General features: G+C 38.9%; 1 long non-coding RNA gene across 1 annotated transcript; it reads right to left on the reverse strand.

Moving 5' to 3' along the window:
• Nucleotides 1-291: 291 nt before the first annotated feature.
• On the reverse strand, nucleotides 292-6018 carry LOC310897734. The gene is made up of 3 exons (XR_014582514.1): nucleotides 5959-6018; nucleotides 2417-2520; nucleotides 292-1633 (listed from the first exon to the last, which is right to left on the reverse strand). It is a non-coding gene; the product is annotated as an uncharacterized lncRNA (long non-coding RNA).
• Between the last annotated feature and the right edge of the window lie 15844 nt (nucleotides 6019-21862).

Raw genomic sequence — 21862 nt, forward strand, 5'->3', positions numbered from 1 at the left:
ATTATTTTCTGTGTTTCAGTAATAATTCTTTCTTACATCCCCAGAAATAAGTATAATGCACCTTGTCTCATGTACGGAGCCCTGCAAAAATGTGTGGGAACATTTCACAGAACAGATGACATGTAAAGTACAGAATGGTACAAATTTGTTGTTTTACTCTATATCACAGAACTCAGATCTTTACCAAGTACAAACAAAGAAAAAGTTATTAATATGACATAAATAGCATGATATATTTTGTCCATGAAACTGTCCATTTCATTCTTGATAAACCTAACTATGCATGTGGATTCTTAACCACTGGCTGTACAAATATTCTGACTAGCTGAGTAATGCCAGATGATGTAGTTTTCCTCTTTATCGACATTCATTAGAATACATATGCAAGTATGCAATTTCAGAACATATCCCTTTTTTTTTTTTTAAATTCACATTTGACCTCAACCATATCTTTCATGAACGGTAGCTCACCATAAAATTAAAAAGATCTTTTTTTCATTGTCAGAAATTGACAAACCAATTCATCAGTCCCTTCTAATTTTTAGGCCTAAGGACTCATAAATGCATATGCATATGAGTTTGAGTAGGGATTCCTATCCAGGAATAGTTCTGATGGATACAGAGAGCATTTCCTGCCATAAGTGTTTGTACAGGGGAAGTTGGATGGGACAGTGAGGGGAATGATCATCCTCTCCCCAGGAATTTAAAGAACTCAATTAATTTTTCCACCTTGAATCAGAACAGTGACAAAATATCCAACAGTTTAACAGACAGAAACCTTTTACTATAGAAAATAAAATTAAAACAAACAAACAAACAAAAAACAAAAAACAAAAACAGTTCATTATTGAATTGTGATTTGAGACCGAACAGAAGATAGGAGATGAGCTGTTGCCAGGTTTGAACAGATATTTAAGTGGGAAGCAGTGATGATACACTGAAAGGATCTGGAGAAAAAATGAGAGATGAGAGGACTGAAGAGGGAAGGAGTCACATTAGTTGTATTGGTCTTATCATTTCAATTGCAGTTTAAAACTAAGGGTGAACCATTGTGATTGCTTTGACATATAAAACACATTCCTGGCCACTAGTAAATATTTAAGCTGTTTAATTCTTCCATGTGTTATTCTCTGAAGCACTTTAAGGGCTATTAGAGCTCTCAAATATTTATAGACAGTTTTGGAAAGCAGACAGCTATTTTGCCATATGCCCAAATGACCGTTCTTGAGTACGTTCTTTAAGAATAATGACAGCTCTTAATTTTTTAAGGATAATATAAAGGGACCCTCTTAATTTATATTCAAGTTTTGTGGGGGGAAAAAAAAAAAAAAAAGAAAGACTAATGGGTGATTTTTAAAGTTTGGACTTTTTTTTTTTAATTTTTTTTAAGCACATTCCCTTCTACGTTCAAGTGCTGTAAGGCAACTATGTGGAAAGGGAGAACAACTGGCTAACATAACACAAAAATGCAAAATACATAAGTATTTGGGAAATCTCATGTTGTTCCGTAGTGATGATAAGGCATCAGAGATCTCCGCATTTGTCATGTCTTTTCTATGGCAGTAAAAGGAGATGTTCCATGGTAATCCAAGCATCTCAGTCACACTTGAAGACTACATTGGAATATGCACATCTGTAATGGACAACAGAAATGAGTCGTTTAATTTTATTTATGTTTAAATTAAAACATTTAAAAAATAATAAAAAATACACCTTCAGGAAACAGGTAAAGTTGAGCTAGAAAATTCAGACAGATTAGTAAGCAATTGCAGGAATGTTTGAGCATAAAGACCAGAAGGCATTTGTAAGGGTGTCTGGAAAGATTTCATGCACCAGATGGCATTTGGTAGGAGCACTTGCATTTAAATTTCACTTCTGCACACTACATATGTTTTTATTAGTGAAGCAAACTTTCACATACAGATCTAAAATTTAATCAAATGCAATTTTTTATGAGTTAGATTTAGGAGATTAATGTTCAAGACTAAAAAAAATATAATTGAAAAAATAATTGTTTTTCTTTTTCTTTTTTTTTTCTTTTTCTTCTTTCATCCTCATTTTCACTTCCCCCCCAGCAAATGCAATAAGACATGTGGTGCCAAGTATTTTGGTTTTTACCAGAGATCTTTAGTTGTTTTTTTTTTTTCTGATATGTTCTTGCTTTTACTTACATTATAAATGGAAAACTAGAACTAATTTGTCAATAAGCAGACTTAAATCCTTCTCTGTTGGTCCTCCTATTATCAAAAGGCCCTACTTTCTACCCATGATTGAAAAAGTTTTGCAGTATGACCAAAACATCAATGAACAATGAATGCCACTGAGCAGAGCTTTAGTAGAAATTTTTGCAACTCAAATGACCACATTTCATTGCATTTTCTGCTTTTCTAGTACAGGTGTATCCCAGCCTTCTTACTAGGAGTATTTGATGCAGTCTGTGGATACGGAGGAATGCTGCAGTACTGCCATCGTGTCAAGTTGTTGATGGTATAGCACCAGGTCCTCTTACCATTGGGGTTCCTGCAACAAGTTGTGTCTAAGTCCCTGCAATAGAGACATGGGCTGAAAATATGTTACTGTGTAAAGGTGTGAAGTGTTTTCCTGAGCAGTTTAATGATTTTATTTTTTTAATGGAGAGACACTGCTACAGATAAAGCATCATGCCATGTTGATGTTCAGTCATGCTAGAGACACATTACTTCAATAAACACCAGTTTTGGAAGTGGTCAACAAACCCAGTAATATACATTCTTTTGCTATCCATTATATTATGAGCTTTTCATGCTTTGATTTGTCTCCTTCATGCTTTTAGACCAGGGGTAGTGCAGCAAAATACACCTGCTATAAGGCGTGTGTACTGGCAGCTGACCAGTCCTCTAAGGCTGACTCATATTCAAAATGCTGGCCAACCTCAGGTGGCTTTTGCACTGGACCAGTTATGAGGGGACATACTCTTATTTGGAGAGTGCATGAGCTCTCAGCACTCAGCAAGAAAAGCCACAGAGCTTTCCTGTCCCACGAGTTAAAGAGAAATTTCTTCTTCCCTACCATCTCTTATGTCTCATTATTATCCTAGTATTGTCTGAAGGAAGTAGACAGTACTGCAAGAAGAGGGAAATGGCAATATGGAAGACAGAGAAACACCAGTTCATCAAAGAAGGCTGGAACAGCAATCGGTGTATGCTCTGTTCTTGTACCAAAATAGGATACTAGCCAAGATGGACATTAGGTGGTGTGCCACATATCGTGTGGCATTCTTCTGCTGATATCTCGTTTTCGAAACAAAAGTTTACTTCCAGGTTCATATGTCAAAAAATCATGAATGGATTTTCACAGAAATATTTTTCACTGTCCTATATGATTTATCTAAATATAATGTTGATATTAAAAACAGGTTTTCATATCTCCCCTTCTGTATATTCTCTCCTAATCTGCAACTCCCATGTAGTCACTAGTGGTGTCCAGTGCACTCCTTAGAAAATTTTAAGAAGCTGCATCATATATTAAAACAGAATATTCAGGCACAACACATCTAAGTTAGCTGTAAGTAAAACTTTTTTTCAACTTCACATTGTTCTGCACATTCTTCTGCAGTATTTGCCTTATAAAATTGTTGATGTACATTTCTCCAAGCTCCCTTTTTTTATATAATTTTTTTTCTTGCACTGAAAGAGACAAAAAAAAGAGAATATGTAAAAAAGAACATGCCAGTTTCTGACAGCATTTGACTTCATATCCTACTTCCTATGTTGCATTATTGTTTAAATGTTATTTCTTTAATTTAGATTAATGGTGACAAGCTGAACAAAGCTCAGTCTTCTGGGGACAGTATAGGTTAGTGTTGCTGGTACAGAGGTAGCAGGGAACACAACAGGCAGCAGAGCAAAAGCAGAACCTTCAGCAGTACAGCAAATTCTTTCTGAAGATAAATGTTAGAGCATGGCTGAGGGGTTTTCCCAATGAATACCCCAACAGTGGACCTTATTCCATTTTAGATCTCACTTGTGGTTTCCTCACATGTCAGATCCATGTCTTTTAAATGCCTTGCTCATAGGGGAGTCACAAACATAAATATATGGAAAATTTTGAATTAGTCAAATGTGATAACAAGGAGGACCTTGGAAGTTCTTATACAGCAAGGCAGAATATTTCATTTAGCTACCACCTGCTTGCAGAAATATAAAGCAATGAGTTTATGAGCCTTCTGTGATTCTTTCCATCTCTAATCTCAAATTCCTTATGGTCATCAAAACAGTCCCAGTTCAGTTGCTCTTTAATTTTTGCTCATACAGAAATGTGTATCCTAGCTGGTTCAAGCTGAACAGAAGATAATTCGGGCAGCATACCTACTCAAGTGGCAGTGACACTTAAACTGATTCTCTAAACATCGGCAAGAAAGGAAAATGTGGCTTAAGCCGTCTGACAAGGACTTCAAAACAAAAATTGTAAATGGATTTCAAAACTTATGTAATATGCATCATCCTGGTTTGAAGCCCATTCTATTACAAGTCCAGGAATAGTGTTGGAAAACTGAACAGGACAGTCATAGAAATAAACTAGTCTAATTGTCTTATAGATATTTCTTTTAGAAATGAACTTGGATTTATGCAAAAATATATGAGAGGAAGCTTCTCTGAGGCACTGTATCGCATTAGCTGGAAGTAATAAGGATGATCAGACAAACCAACGTTTTTAATAACCCAATGTACACAAGGCACATTCCTGCTATATTTTTATCATTTTTCTATACATTTATGTCACATGGTATTTCTGAATTACTATGAAATTGTACAAAATATATTGACATGTTTGTTACTTTATATTAAAAATGTAGCTACAGATGTAAAATTGACATATCTAATGTCTAAATGAAAACACTATCACTTTTTGATGTTACACAAACTCCGATCATGTACCGTGTTCACTGAAATGTTTACTCCAAGTGCCCAAAGCTTTTAGAGATATCCTAAAAAGTAGCATAAGTTTTTTAAAAAATCAACATATTGTTTCGCTTTTTTTAAAAAATCCACTTGTATTTCTTTGAAACATAAATCCTCCAGCACTTAGGCAACTGAAATAATATACTTTAATCTGTTAAGCCTATTTTGATCCTAATTTTAAAAGCAATAAGAAAGTAACTATAAAGCTATCCAAGTATAGGAGTTTCCTTATTACTGTCCCAGCCAGCAAAAATTTTCACATCAGCTCAATTGTAACCTGATTTCTCAAGCTTGGTGTACTCTGTGTTCAGCTTTCACAAAAACAGTGTCTTAGTGACATGGAACTAAAAATCCAAAAAATAGCTACAGGTAAGAATACACATTATATTGTACTATCTTATATTTAAATACAATGTACAGTATATAAATCTTACACCATCTAGACATAACCGCTTCAAAGTTGATTTGGGGATTCCTGAAATCCAGAGGAATGGTTGTCTTAAGCAAGACTGTGTAAATGCTGTAGTTGGAACAGATGTGTTTCACATGAAACCCAATTCAGGAATTTACACGTCTCTGAAACTCTGGGATATCTGATACTCAGCTGCAGCTTGACTTGTGTGCCATAAGCCCATCCCTAAATCAAACAGAATCTTGCAGAAACTTGTTAGCAGCACAGCAACCATTTGCAGACCTGTACCAGCTCCTACAAAAGATGTTTCTCAATGATGAGATGAGAGCTACAGATTTTTATGATTTTGTACAGATCCTTAGTGTGGAATAAATTTACTAACATTTGTGGTTTGAATGTATGTCACCATTTTTAGACGATACTCAGACACCTTAATAAACAACCTTCATTTGTGGCAATCCTGAGCTACTGTGAGTCTGATGTTCTTACAGCACCTGTGGCAGCTGATCAGCAAATCTGAAAATTACAACCTAACTTCACAAAGTTGATTTTGAAAATACTTGGTTTTAATCTTGTTAATTTGAATGTAAGGCAAAGAAATCTTACCAGAGCATAGAAATATGAGAGAAAGAAAGACGGCTTTGGTAATCCCCATTTTGGCCCAGCTGGCAGGGGCTGGAAGCTGTGTGTCTCAGTGCAAAATATTTTATTGATTCCCACTGGAGTTATGCATCAACAGACAAATGTGATAAAGGAAGTTAATCATTTTCTCATTTTCAATCTCCATTTTTAATCTCCAAACATTACCTGGAAGGTAGGACCTTACAAAAAATATTTACTTGTTTGTAGTGGGCATGGGGAAAGGTGAAAGCACTCACTTCTTACTAAACATGCTGTTATTCTGAAATTTCTATGCTTCATTTGATCTAATTAAAGATGTAGATAACATTACTGAAAATCATGGCCATTATCTCTGTGTAGAATCCCGGACTCTGTGTGTTCAACCCCCGCTGTCTATGCTATAAAAGAGTTACGCACAGGATAAGGAATGAAGGACTGAAAAGGAGCTTCAGTTTACTTCCCTGCAATTGGAGTTGTACCTTACCATCACACATGCAAAATTGTCAAAGTCCGTTGTAAAACTGTGTATATTGAAAGCTTATCTCCTACACACTATTCCACCAGGAAGGTTGTTCTTAACCCTTACAACTCTGGCAAACCCGTGAACCAAAGCAAAAACCAACATACTGGGAAGGAGATGGATGAGCTGTCATTTGCAAGACTGAAATCTCACAGGATTTAGAGTGAATTCTCTCTAGTTGGCATTTCTCTAATGTCTAACAGCGGTTTGTTTTGCACTGGAAACTATTTGAAAGCACCTGGCAAGGCCTAGAAGTGCACAGTCTCCCTAAAGCAGACTCTGCCTGGAGTCACAGCAGCTTGTTAGAACCAGAATTTCTCTTGTGGAAGATCTTAGCTCCACAGACAGAAAAGAAAGACTTCAGTCCAGGAAGGTAGCTGGCACCTGAAAGGCATTTATCACAGTTATAGTCAACACAGATGGGAAAAACAGCTAAGCAGAGGGAGAAAAAGCAGTACTTAAGGTTTCAGGTGACCTTTTGCTTGACAGTGTACAATTATGCAACTGTGCTTTATGCACTACCATTTTCAAGAAAGAAGGACTGAAAACACTCCAAAATGTACAAGGGTCTTGGCATTTGACCTCAGAGGTCACATTTCTTTGCCAACCAGACTCTTTATCACTTAGAGCATCTGTAGCCCCACTGTACGATGGAATAATTAACATTGACCGTGTTCAGGTACACCTGAGGACAGGAAGAGCCCTCCACATTATCTTTACAAACTGGAGGAAATACAAGACCTTTTGTTTCATCCAAGCAAAATAGTTATGAAAATATGGAGTGGAAAATAGCTAGATGTATAGCAGTTCTTCAAAAAGAGAGACCAAGTATTCCTGTTGTTCACAAGATGGAGAGGTCTTAATATCAAAACCATCCAGTTTTGACATAGTACTTCCAGTTTGACGGTGGCCAACAAGCATGGTCAATTATCTTGAAATATTACCTGTGAGGCAGGCTTGCAAGATACAGATTTCTTGTAGTGAAGAGAAACCTTGCAGTTTTGTGGTAGTAGGTAGACTCAATAGAAATCTTCAGCTGCATAAGAGTCTCTGTACTCATCATGGATAAGATTAAATCTGAGTTTGAAAGAGTCAGAATAGACATGAAGAGCAACCTGCCATGTCATAACAAGAAAGCTCTGGAATGATCATCTGAAAAAATGTCTTACGGGCAGGTTAGACAAACCTCTGGTAGGGCTGATGTAGAAAAAGTTGCTCTGTTGCAGGAGAGAAAGGTAGAACAGATAATCCTATTTTTCTCTGAAACTTTCTTTTATCATGGACCTCAGCTCTTTGTACTCCCAAAAGGGTGAAGTTCTGTCATGTGGCGCTTGGAACAAGAGTGGGACAAATCACTAGATCCAATACAGATGTCTCTGTGTCTTGGACCACTTTTCCATGTCTGGTTTTCCTGTTCCAGTTTGAAGTTTAAACTCCAAATTTTGAACCTTTGAAGAAAGTTCAAATCTTACAGAACAGGTTTCAAGAAGCTAAGTTGTATATTTTCAAGTTCTCTCATAATACAAATATCTTTTTTTACAAGCTGATTTTGCCATTTTGATGTTTTACCTCCTCTTCACTTAGATATACCAAGTATTCTCAAATATTTCAGGTATTCAGGCATTTATGGCATTACCGGATGACAGAAAAATTAAATTAGCAGAAATAAATAAGGTATGACTCTGGATTTGAGCTTTGTAAGGGACAGCCAAAATGAGATTATATTTTTTTTACTGTAATCACCAAGTTCAAATAGTGAAGCCTTGGTTTTCATCAGGGGATAAACAATGCAAAATGAAGAGGAGGATGCTGGCTTGCTGTCTGTAGCATTCTGGGTGGAACAGAATGCAGAGAATTTGAAAGCTTTTAAAGGGTGGGGACGGGAAATTTATTTCCTGTAAATGTAAACTACAGAACAACTTTTGAGTTAAAATAATAAACTAGCATGTATGCAGATAACTTATCAAAAGCATAGGAAAGGGATCCAGTGGTAAGTATTCTAATTGTATTATTGAACTGATAGAGAACAGGATGGAATTTGGAATTAAAAAGGGCTATTTAACAAGATGTAGAAATGTAGGGTGGCTGAAAGTACCTGAAGGCTTTCAACAGCCTAAATTTTGAGTTTTGCCTCAGAAAGATGTAGATACTTTTGGCTGAGTAGGAGCTGTTGTCTGCAGTAGGAAGAAGAATCCTTCAATATATGGATTCTCTGAAACTCAGAACCTCTTCCCCAGAGCACACAGTCAGGTCAAACAGCAGCATGATTTGTGGGGAATATACAGGAATACCTTATCTTATCCTGTCCCTACTAGAAAAGAAATGCAGAACAGAATTCAACTTACCTAAGTTAAGATAAAGTTAAGATATTGGGTAAATATTGATTTTTAACTAGTCTGTGACTAGTTATTCACCCTTCAGATTCTCTTTCCAACCAACTGAGAGATAGGTATTTGGAAACATTTTGTCTGACTAAACATATATGACTGCTTCGGGATGAACTGCATCATAGGAATTCTTATTTCTCTCACTGACTACAACATGAATTTAGTGTGATGAACTTAGCAGGAGACATCTACACTGGAGATCTCTGCATTTGATCAGATAAATCCACCTACAGTGTACATAGTCCCATGGAAAGAGAGCTTTCTTCACTTCTATCTGTTCTCAAGAATGCGCTGAGCAAGTGCTCCTTCCATGTCGACATGCTTCCCACTAATAGGATGGGAAAAAGAGTGAACCTCTGGGCAATTTACACAATTTTCATGCATGTGACATTTGAGGAAATTTGCCCATTTTTGCATATTAGTAATAGGTTCATATAATCAAAACAGGTTCTATTTCGACTCCTACTTTTTTAAGTTTATCACGGATCACTTTGTTCTTTACATTATTTAGTTTTTATTGTCATTTTGTTAACTGGCTAGAATTTCTTTCCTTTGCACAAATGCAAAAAAAAAATGCTAAATGGACAAATAACTAAATGACTATATTTAATTCAATATGTACATAGAATCATTGAATCATCTCTAGGTTTGAAAAGACCTTCAAGATCACCAAGTCCAACCATCAGCTTGGCCTATTGATTCCCATCACAAATGACATCACCAATATGCCACTGTAATCAAGGGGAGTTGTCACAGACATCAGTGAAGCTAAAATATCATCCACAGCAATATGGTACAGACAGCTGAGCAGATTTCAAATTGTACCTACGTCAAGAAAAGAAACTGAATAATACTTGGTGCATTTGCAATGCTATCTCAGTATTCTCAATTCATAGCAATGTAACTTCTTTTTATACTTCTAAGAAATCATTATTATGTGTCAGTTAACAAAAAGACTCTATTTTCACAAGAAAATATCTGCTACTAGAAGTATGGCATCCAAGTCTAAACTAATGCACCCTTGTAAAACTTGAATTTGTTTCTTAAGTCTCTTGGCTGTTATCATCCATCACTTCTCTTCTGTTCTCTTAGAACAGGGTACACTGCTGCTATTGAGAATATATATCCTGATATTAAAACAGCTACTACATTACTTATATTCCTTTTCTGTGGTAAAAAACAGTTTATCTGTTTCAAGATGTTTTGAGTCAGACCTGAATCCATAAATAAGAAAAATATCTTAATTGGCCTTTTTATCTATTCTGTTTCTGTATGTACAGGGCACACGCTGTATTCAGAAATTACATACATCTGTCTGAAATTCTCGCAATACCTTTCAATAACCAAGTCTGAGGAGAAAAAGAAAATACCCAAAGTACATTTTTTTCCAGTGGAAGCACACACAAACACAGATTCACATCTTTTCTGCAACAGGCAGCAAGTGAAGGGTATAAGGAAGAAGACTTTCTTCTTTCAAGAAATCAGGAGATCTCATAATTTAAGGCGGCACAGGTATGACATTTACACAAATACTGATAAATTCCACTGAAATGCTTTTATTTCAGCATTCCCCCCCTCCCCTTTTTTTTTCTTATTTTTACCTCTGTCACTTTGTCATTGTGCTCAGTCTGTTTGTTGTTTATCACTGAGGACTGTGAGACTGGAGACCACAGCTCAAGAATGTATAACTAATGAAAATCTCTTCCTTCTCCACAAATTGTTTTCATTTCCTGAGGGGAAAAAGCAAAAATAGGAATAAAACACATGTACCTTCCATGTACCTTCTAATTGGTCCACCTACAAAATATTATACTGTGGTTGCAATTAACTGAGCATTATACAACACATGTGGGAGCCAGTTTTTAGTCCTTAGGCAGCAAGAAGTCATATAGTATAAGTATGGACATGTGATCTGAAATCATACTTCAATTTGGGCAAAAGATATTACAGAAACCATTTTTGGCACTGAATCTCTTTTGGTCTTCAGACCAGCCAGAAGGATGGTATCAAAGTAGGCTTTGCATTTAAAAGCATGGCAACCACATTTTTTCTGGTCCAATCCAGCCTTGAATTTTAATACATTTCTGTAAAATTTTTCATAAAAAATGTGCTACTCTGTGGATGTCTGAAAGAGTGCTGCTTGTGACATTTTATCTGAAGAAAGGTACAACAGCACAAGATCCAGAATGATAACAATACTAGTAACCACATTGTTGTACATATAGAGAAAGTATCTGGTTATTAACTGAGCTAATTCACAACTCTTTCACTATTTCCTCACCCATTCCATTGAGCTAAATTTATATGGAAACTTGATTCCAGTCTCTTCTTTTTCCGCTGCTTCTTTCTCCCTTGTTGAAATGATTAAAGGGCCCAGAAAGGAAAAGGAGAAGCGATTCAAGACTGAAATGTCAGTGCTGATGGAAAGAGAGGACAGATGTGCAATGGAGAATTTAAACATGATACCCAGAGAGAGCCTTTCACCTGGCTGTTTTCATTTGCAAAGTCACAGAAATGCTGCAGAGAATTGTAGCCATCATTTCCAGAGCTGGATCACTCCCGTAACACTAATGGTGCCTTGCTAACTTGAACCAGCCTGCAACAATAAATGGAATAAAATGACAGAAAAGTGTGACCAAAGGTAAGAAAATTCAAGGACTTACTATTCCTTGCAGCTTGGGAGCCATACGACCAAATCACAGGCACGTGCTTTCTCCCCCTAGTAAAGATTATTGAATTAAATATTGAAATGAAAAATGCTCAGAATAGCTCTGAAAACATGAAATAAAAAGTGGAAGAATGAGTAATTAGGAAAGAAATGATACAGATATTGGCAACAAAGGGGCAATGAGAGACAAAACTATGAAAATGCTATGAAAAGCTATGAAAATAACAGACCAAAAATAAAGCTTTCATGCCAATTTGAACTAGAAGACCTCAGTACTGAGGCCAAGTACCCATTAACTACACAAGGTGCATTAGAATTTTATTTAATGTGCAAACACAAAGTCTAATTCTATAAAGATGCCAATAACAGTAGCAAATTGAAAATGTGAAGCTTATGACGAGTCACATAGTAGGGAAAGATAAAGATTCAGAACAATTTATTGATAGAAAATCATAGAATGGGTTAAAAGGGACCTTAAATATCATCAAAATTCCAAAATATTATTTGGCCTTGTTTTACTGACTTCAAACACATAAGAATAAGCTTTTTGTTAGGTGTTGCCAAACTCATTAGCCTGACAGAGCTGCTGCAGCCCAGCGTTCCCAGATCCAGCCAGTGGCAATGGGCAGCATGTTCAGCATATTTTCCCATCACACGCACAACTAAATGCACATTTGCACACTTGCGCGCAGCTGGCCACACGCCTGTGGGAGGCCCTTGTCCTCCCGGAAGACGCCTCTCAGCCTCTCTTATCTCTCCAGGAACTGGGCCAGATTTATGGCTGCTTTGATAACTAGCTCCCAAGCCTCTTACCCTACTTACTGGCTAGTCCGGCTTGATATGTGATCGCAGGCTGACATACACACCCACACACAAGGCACACGTGCTGCTGCCTCCAGTTGCTAGCACCCCAGGCTGATGGGACACTACAGCCCCTGGTCTGACTCCAGCTGCTGTGGCACCCACTGACCACCCACCTGTTGACACACTATCAGACCCTTTCCTCCCCTGTTTCATCTGTTTTCCCACACTTGTTCCTCCACAGATGACCTTAAAGCCTCCCATTCTCTGCCACTGGTTCCTCCCCTAAACACCCCAAAATAATTGTACTGTCCCAAGATGTTCTCCCCCTGCATCCCATCATGAGTCCCACACCCCTAGGCAGTAGCCCCTCTCAATATGAAAACACTCTGAGGAGAGCCCACCACTCAGCTCATCTTGACAGGTTTCCCACCTGGCTCATCAGGCCCATAGCTCTCAGGGACAGACCTGGGAGGAGCAGGGGTAGGACCACCCTTCTATTGCTGAGTTACTTGGGATTTCTCTGCCTGACATTGTGCTTCTGTGCTTTATTGTATTTGGGGGGCGAGATTTTACCACACGACCCAACACTTTCAAGCATTGCTAAGAAGAGCAGTTAAGAAACTAACCAGAGTATTTTGGCTATAGTCAGCTTCTGCACACCACTCACAGGCCTTATCCAAAGACTAAACACCTGTAGACAGTGGCAATGAACTACCTCCACCAGCCTCCACTGATTTTCTACTAAGTCTTTTGTCATTTGGTGTGTATGTCTTAGAAGTGAGTTAAAGGACCTTGGAGGAAAACAAGTGTAGAGAATGAATAAAAGGAAATGACAGTATTTTTAGACTAGAAAATGGGAAATAAGACAGACAGCTCCCATTTTAAATTAGTTTTATTAGGGTAGGAAAGATCATTTCAATACCCAACTCTTCAGACATTCTGGAGCTGACTTGTTATACGCAGCCAGCAGTAAGTCATGGTCTCATGAAATGTGAGTACCTGCACATCTCTGTTCCACTGTGGACATGTACACACACTATTTCCTTTGCTACTCTGCATTTTTTCCTCTTATATCTGATGTTTCACAGCTCTCTGCTGAGAAAAATAATGTAATGATAGTGAAAAGGGAGTAGCGTAACAGTCATGGGGCGTGATGTAATAACAGTAGGCACAGTATTGCTCACAGTATCACAGTGTTTGGTTGTTTTCCAAAGTGACTGAGCTTGGTGACCTTTAAATTTGTTCCTGCTACTTCTGCAGCATTTTTCTTACCCACTGACACTCCACCCAAGCTGGTATACATTCAGCACAGCACAATTCTGGAAGAGGCCACTATATTTGCAGTAAGTAGAGAAGATTTCTTTAAACTTCTGTGTTTTGCTTTCTTTGGGTTTCAATCTTGCCTGTTTTTTAATTTGTTTTGTTTTGTTTCTTTGTATGTTTTGTGTTGTTTTTATTATTATGATACTCTTTTGTTTTGTTGTTTTGTTATACAAGATGCCACCTTTACAAGAATCATCCCTTATTAATCATTGCTATCATCATGATTAGTATTGAATGAGTTCTCCCACCAGAGACTGGGATCCAGGGCTCAGTGCCACACAGCCGAGTAAGCCAGGAGAAAACACCTTAGAGGTGAAATGGAGGTACAAGCAGTAAAAAAAGCTTGACCAAAGTTAGGGAACAAATGAGTTGCAAGGCCAGAAACCCTGGTCAGTTCTGCTCATTGCCTCTGGCTCTGTCCATTTCTCTCAGATAGCATCTCTGGTATCTTGTTGTCACCTCCCTTTCCACCTTGGGTGGGAGAGAGCTGGGGAGAGGATGAGGGGAGCTGCCGCCCTCTGCAGGTCCCCTGGCCTGGGTGCCCATGCAAGGTGTCCACCATGGGCTGTTGGGTGGCATCCTGGATCCTGCAACATATTCAAAATGTATTTTGCTTTTATAAAACTACTTTGATTAAATATTAAAATATTCATTTTACAAGGACATAGAAAGTTCTAATAATCTGGAATATAAAGTGACAGACAGGATAGATTAATGTTCATCGTACAAGCAGCTTTGGTGGTGTAAGATACTGCAGCCTATGCTTGACCACTTGTTGACTTGAGCTGTCTACTCTGAGCGATCGCATTGCATTCAGTCAGGTGACCTCTTAGTAAGGCTCAGTTAGCTACATAGGAGTCTTCAGCAGAAAAATGCTACACTGTAAGGGACAGCTAGAAAATGGTAATGTTTTAAGACATTGCAGCTGTTTCCAAATAAATTTGTCTATGACTAGACTTAGATCACAGCCCTAAGACCTTATTATTCCCACATTGGCAGGGTGGTTTGCTTTGTTGCTTGTATCATTTCACAGAAAAAAGCAGCTGAACAGTAAAAGCACTGGAGTGGTGAAGGCACAGCAGACAGCAGGGATGATAACCTTTTAATCCAGCTCATCATTACAGTTCACCTGACTTACCTTTACAAAGCAGATTGAAATGACACAGGCAGCAGAAGACACTGAGTGATGTGCCCTGCTGTGGTAACAGGGGTGACTAAAGCTGCAGTCCATGGCCGCGGTACCTGGCTGAGTGACTCAGAGGCTGATAGGGATGAAGCCATCCACTGACACCTTGAGGTGTGACTTCCTTCCCACACCTCTGCTGCATGTGTTCATTCCCTCGTACACTCGTGCTCATTCCCACACCTCTTGTCACAAACCAGACATATCATGACTGATCTGAGCACTCCTTGCATCTTTGAACATAAAATCTGAGGGTTTGGCTCGGGCCACATGTATGGTTTAACCACAAAGATCTGATGCTGGAGGTGGTCTCTAGCAGACAGAGGGTGGCTTGTGCCAAAGGGCAAAGGAGGTGAAGTCTCCCCAGTGCCAAAGACAGCCCCACAGATCCCATGAATGCTGAGTAATACCCCACACTGGCTGCTCTGCTCAGCTGGTCACCCATAATAACTCTGGTCAGGAGAGAAATACTGTCAGAGGCTAGCTCTCTCTGTGAAGGAGTCACAGGTCACCCCCAAGTAACCTGTGAGTCACCCCAGTGCAGTTTGCCTCTGGCTACAGAGACCCTGGCTACAGACCAGTGTGGGAAGGAGCAATCTCCTTTCTTTAGATACCTGCTGCTGGTGGCCCCTGAGTGCCTGTGCCAGCATGTCTCATGAAGGCCAGGCCCAGCCACACAGGAGGCACCCTTCTTGTTGGGGTGCCTTCCACTCAGGGAACCCCATCTGCTGCCTGTAGAGGAGTCAAGCAGTAAATCACCATGTAAGGAGCAAACATACAGCAAGCCGGGCTTTTATTTGGCTTGAAGTAGGGTCTGAAGAAGTTCCTTGGCCTTGTCATGCAATGGGTTTAGACAGCGGTGGAAGAAAGTGCAACTTTTCTGGGCATGAGCACAGAGCTGCAGGTCTCAGAGCCTGCCAGCCTGTCCTTGCCAACCAGTTCAGGGGAAGTTCAGAGGAATAAGTGAGCCCGTAAGCCTTCTGTTCACCTATCGGCAAGAAAAGCCTTTCTCCAGCGCGTGCTGCTTGCGCAGATTGTGCCTCAGAACATCCCTCCCAAGGGCCGAGCAGAAAAGAGCAGAGGGGCAGGGAATGAAGAGGTTGAACAGGGTCCATAAAGGCACTGATGTAAACACTTCCCTAATACCAAGAACTGCACTTTCAGCCAATCTGAAAGTGACTCTCTGAGTCATATGGTCTCAGTGCAGGAAAAAAAAAAAAAAAAAAAAAAAAGAAAGCCAAGTCATATAATTTTTATGAGGGCCTCCTCCTGCCATTCCAACAGCAATTTCATTTCACATGTAGAAGAGTTACCTAGGACACAAGAAGGGCATTACGAGCAAAGGAAATTATTTAACAGAAATAAAATTATCTTGTGTGCATACTGTAAAGAAGTAAGAGGTTCAGCCTCCCTACAAAATGCAAACTTTCTTTTATTATAATTGCCCATCTATCCAGAAGATGTCCTTTTAGTTTCATGTCCTTTTAAATCCCTTCCTTTTCTTTCCAGAACAAGCTGCCATTCAGCACCGTAGGAAAGAATCCAAGCTAAGAGGCGTCTTTGTAGAGAAAATACCGTGAACACAGTTTCTCTCAATGGAGAAATTGAGTGCTCAGGGCACTTGGCTAGCTGTCATCCTTGTCCCTACAGATGCACAAATGTAATACTAGCAAGGACCTTTTACATATTTTTTTCCATGCTTACGTTCACTGTGACTTTTCCTGCTGGGTACGGGGTTGGAAGTTGGATTGGCAAACAGACTGTGTGTTATTATAATCACATTTTTAAAATCCTCTGGAAGAGTATGTGGGTTTTGCATTTCACTCTAAAGCATTTCATTAGGCAACTGAATAGCATAATAGCAGTTACAATTAATGAACTATTTTTGTCTGTTTTATAAAGTGGCAGAGCTACAGAAAATGCTAATATTAAAAAAAAAAAAAGCCTAGTATTTTGGGAAAAAGATAGATAGATAGATAGATAGATAGGGAGATAGGGAGATAGATAGATATATAGAACTGGAGCATTACATCTGCTTCTACAAAACTGGACCTGTCTTGTATCTCTCCTTTACGTGATATCATTTAGCTGTCTGTCATATACTTGGTGGCCACTTTGGAGAACCCTGATAGCCTTGGTTCTGAGAAATTAGCCCCTTTCTCAGCTGATCTTGACCTCTGGAGAAGATAATTTGAACATGATCAGATAAGGTCAGTATTATTATTATAATAATAACATTATTATTTCTGCAAAAGTCTGAAAGAGCTCAACCGAAAACATTATTACTATTATTTTTATTGGTAGTCTTGAAAGGATTGTTCCTCGGGATGATGGTGTGAATGTTGGCTGAAGGGCACCACTGCAGGACTAGAATTTGCAGAAGGGCTGGATAACACTTTCGTTTTTTGTGGGACTTAGGCCTGTTTGCTTTTCAGTATCTTGTTGCTGTGACAGCTTGCTGTCCCTGTGGGAAGGTAGAAGGTGGGAAGAAAGTGCTGCTACTCAGGCGACAGAAGGAACTGATATAGAACAAGGGCTGGGGCAGACCATACTGTATTCTCACTTGCATAGTTCACCCTGCATGTTTTTTTATATCTTACACAGAATTGGCATTTCTGATGCTAACTGGAAAAATCACTTGGCATTTTGTCCTAATCTTCTCTCACTGATACACCAACGGTATAATATGGAGTAATCTGAAGGTTAAATCTGTATAATGCAGAACAAAGATGGCTGGACAGCTGATTCCTAAAGGACACTAAAGGAAATAAAAATCAGGGTTACTTCAAAGTCCTTCTTATACATATTTAATGAAAAGTGAAGCTAAGCTCTAATAAATAATGTGCAAGAATCTGCCTTACAGTAGCTATCAAAACATCATTATACAATTAGCCACACTTGGCAAAGTGTACAGTCATCCAAAACACCTTTGCATAGTTTTAAAGCTGTCAATCTTTAGATTCATTACCAGAGTTGCATATGCCAGGATATTTTATACATATGCCCCATTAAAATATATGTAACATCTTCATAAAAGTATGTACAGATAAGAAAATTATAGATAACAGTAAATAGCTCAAATAACAGAACACGAGACTTTGCACCAAAGAGACAGGACAATTTTTTTTTTGTACTGATCAACACAAATCGATACAATGACAGACAAACCTATGCTCCATCCTGCTCTCTTAGGACAGCATATAGGGAACAGCTGGTGCCCTAAGGAGGTACAGCTGTGGCTGACTGGCACATAGACAAGCCACATTAGGGTAAGAAAAGTCTGGCTACTTCTCTGAGTAAGGGTTGGCCAGGTTCTGATTCTGGACGTTAGGTAAAGTGCCCACATCAGGAATTTGGATTGGAGGAATTTTAAGAAGTTTGTGTAACATTGAGGCTGACAACAAAGAACACGTAGGACACTCTTTTAGCATAATACTCTTAATTTGCATCTAAAATGCATATGTAGGTAAGAAAACGCATGTGGTAGGGAAGTAAACTTATCTGCATAACTCCAGATGTAAGCTTTTACATCCTGTATTCTGGAATGAGGAAATGTCTCAGATAGAGGCCTGGACAAACAGATTTTCAATACTTCATGTACTCCCTGTCATGGCTTTGGACACAACATTGAGACTACAATAAATTGTTATTTATTTAACATTTAAAATACAGCAAGTGAAAAAAGTTCTGTCGCGTTATTCACTGTTATCTTAAAAAAAATATGGAAAGTGATGGTCCCTTTTCCAAAGAACCAACCATCTAAAAGTTAGGACATATGGGAGTGGATACGATCAATGAATAACTCAGACTGGGGCAGACAAGAGTAGGAAATGCAAGTAATTCATTACGGCTTGTCTGTGTTCAATCAGGAACACTTTGCACGGTTTTCCAAATATGTAGGTTATGAGATCACAGGGTTTTTTTTTCACTTAAGAAAGGAAGAAAGGAAATAAATGTTTTGCCTGGAGAACATGCCCTTTTGGAAGTTCAACCAACTTGTATTCTGCTGCTTTATGCGTCAGAGTTAAAGGAAGAGTGGTAGAAGTGAAGGAGTTCTTCAGCGCAGCCCTTGTCAGTCCTCTGACTGCAGAGTGGCAGTAGCAGAGAACTTCAGATTCAGGAGGCAATGTTGCATATTGATCTTTGTGAACATGCTCTGCTAACTGGCAAGGTTTGGGTTTCTTTTTTTAACAGCTTAGCACGGCTTTTAGCAAGCATAAATATAGCTGTACAAATAGTGAGAAGCTATTTTTGAACATTTTGGTCACTGCTAAATACAGAATTGCTAACCCAAGCATTCAGAAGTCATGATTCAGGTCCCCAGAATGAGGAGGCTGGCCTAAGTATGTAGATCCATTTTTATTTGCTGTCTGTTTGTTTTGCTTATTGAAACTTTAGAATATCTCTGGATCATGTCTTAAAGCTCCTTACTTCAAAACTGAAGACAGAAATTTAATCTGAGTTTATATTTGCCTCTAATTCACACAGCTTTTGGAGTCAGGACTGAAAGAATTCTTCCTAATGCTCTGAGACAAATGGAAATCTTGGAAACAGTGTAAAATAAAATTCTTGCATTGTGTTCTCACCTACTCTTAGCTCGTTAAGAATAGCCAAGAGACTTTTCTTTGCTTATCCGTCAAAGTGTACGTCATACGTAGATGAAATTTATTTAACCAAAAATGGGAATGTCACCCTGGACCAGACAGACCAGGACAGGACTGAGGCACCATTCATCTCCCACCTTCCCTTGTTTTCAGAGCTTGACATAAAGAGAGCACAGTGCCTCCCTGTACAGGGGTGACATTAGTCAACCCAGTGCAGAACAGCAGCAATCTTCTGAGGGAGGCACTTGCTCATGCAGCATAAATATATCATGAATGTCACACAGAACATAAATATCATGGCACAAATGTCAACTACTCCAAGGAATACTTGCAACAGGCATTAGCTTAAACTGTTTTGATGAATGTTTTGTAGAAGTAATTCCAATTTGTGACGCATTTGGGAGGTTTTTTTTTTTGTTGTTGTTGTTTTGCAATTTGAAAAGCTGTTAAGAGGCAGCTTGTAAACAGGACAAGGATCTAACTTTGTGCAGTGAAATGAAAATAGCACATTGCTTGCCCATTTGTAACCTTAAGCCCAATATGATTTTGTACATCCTCAGCTCCTGTTCTCCAGAAAATTTTAAACTTGGCCAATGTTGTTAGCAACTGAGATTTCCTGCAAGAATGGTTTATTGTCCTCATTCCCTTGAAAAGATCCATTTTTAAGCAATCACTGTCATAAGGGCTGGTGACTGTTTCATTTCTAAGAGCACTTGAAAATATATTTTTGTGGATGAAACACACTTTATTCACTATTATATTTTTTCTGGAAATACCTCAAAAACAAATTCCATACACAGAGAATATATTGGCCTTTTCAATAGTAAGGATTAGCAAGCTTGCCTTCTATAAAATACTTTTAGCATCTTTTTTTACTGCAAGACTCACAACTGGTCTTTGCTGGAAATTAACAAGCTTGTTCTAACACCACAATATTTGATTATTGGCTCAGCAGTCGTTTACCAAAGACCTGTTCTATCTTCTGCTTGCTCTTGTGAATTCCACATTTTGCCTTATACAGGTACTCTTTTGCCTAAATAAACCACCTAACTGTATTTCTGTTGAAATGCTGTAATCATGCCAGGTTATTTTTGTCTGCAGCTCTCAAAGAAGATTGTGTATCTCTTTTACCCCCACACTTAAAAGTGGCAGAGGCTGCTTGATACCTGTGAGGGAACAAATAGTCTGACAGGGAAGGGCATGGGCAGGGCTTGCATCACCCTGACCCGTTCCTGCTTGTTGAGCCAGCTAGGCAGCCCAAGTCAGAGGTTACACCTTCCCTAAACAGGTGTAACTTGAATACTCCTCCAACTGTACTAGAGAGCTGGGGGGAAAGAAACACAGCCACCGAGCAATTTCTTCTGGGCTTTTCTTCCTGTGGCTGAGTGTTGAAGTTCAACCAAAAGGCAAAGCACCTCCCTGGTCACGTTGTCCATTCCTCTACCTTTGCAGATATCATGCAGCATGGTCATGACTCACATCACAATAACCTGAAAGTCTAGTCAGTATGGGCCACGCATTCTGCTGCTGCATGTGGAGGTAAGGAGATGGAGCACTCAAGCAAGGAAGGGACAAGCAGAAGCTGTGCTGTGCAATTCTCTCTTCTCCATGGCAGGTCAGGACTCTGCAGTCTGGGAGCAAAGAGGCCTGCAGCAAAAATGAGCTGGCCTAGGACATGTCTGGCCATCTGCAGTGACCTCACCCTCCTGCAAAGCCACAAGGATTTCTTGCCAGGTCACTGCTGAATTTGCAGGTCTTTGATTTTGCAAATGTTTTCTTTAAGGCTTAGCCCTACCAAATGCAAATTAAATGCATACCTATATGCCCTTCCAAAGATGTTCAGAGATATAGTAGATATTGCAAATCCCTCTGTACCTTTGCTTTTCACACGGAAAATGCAAAACAGGCCAGCTTGGTTCAATGAACTTGAACTAAACTGAAAAATGTTAATGTTAATTAACTTTCTTGCTCGAATGAGGCTGCAGGTTTGGAAAGATTTCTTTCCCTATCCGGCACTTTAAGGAAATATGAACCTTGAATATTAGGGTTGGCGGTGGTGTTAAGGAGAACATGAGGGCTTTTGTTTATAGGCAAGGAGTCCAGGTACTGCTTTTATTATATACCTGGCAGCTGGACAAGCATTCAACAACAAAATTGGGCAGCACATTCAATTGAGGGTTCCCTCTTATTAGCAACAAATAAATAAATAAATGTGCAGCTTTCTGGCACTGAAACTGAATCATTTTTTTTCCTACTTGTATGCACAATAAATGCAAATTTCACAGTAAGCTAATGATGGGTGTCTATAATGTATGCCAGTAGCAGCTCAATGATTTAGCTGTTCTGGTGGAAAATGCACACCTTGTCACACTTTCATGCTGCAATGGGAAGAGATTCAAT

Source organism: Anser anser, assembly GCF_964211835.1.
Source record: "Anser anser genome assembly, chromosome: 3".
In the NCBI taxonomy this organism is placed as follows: domain Eukaryota; kingdom Metazoa; phylum Chordata; class Aves; order Anseriformes; family Anatidae; genus Anser; species Anser anser.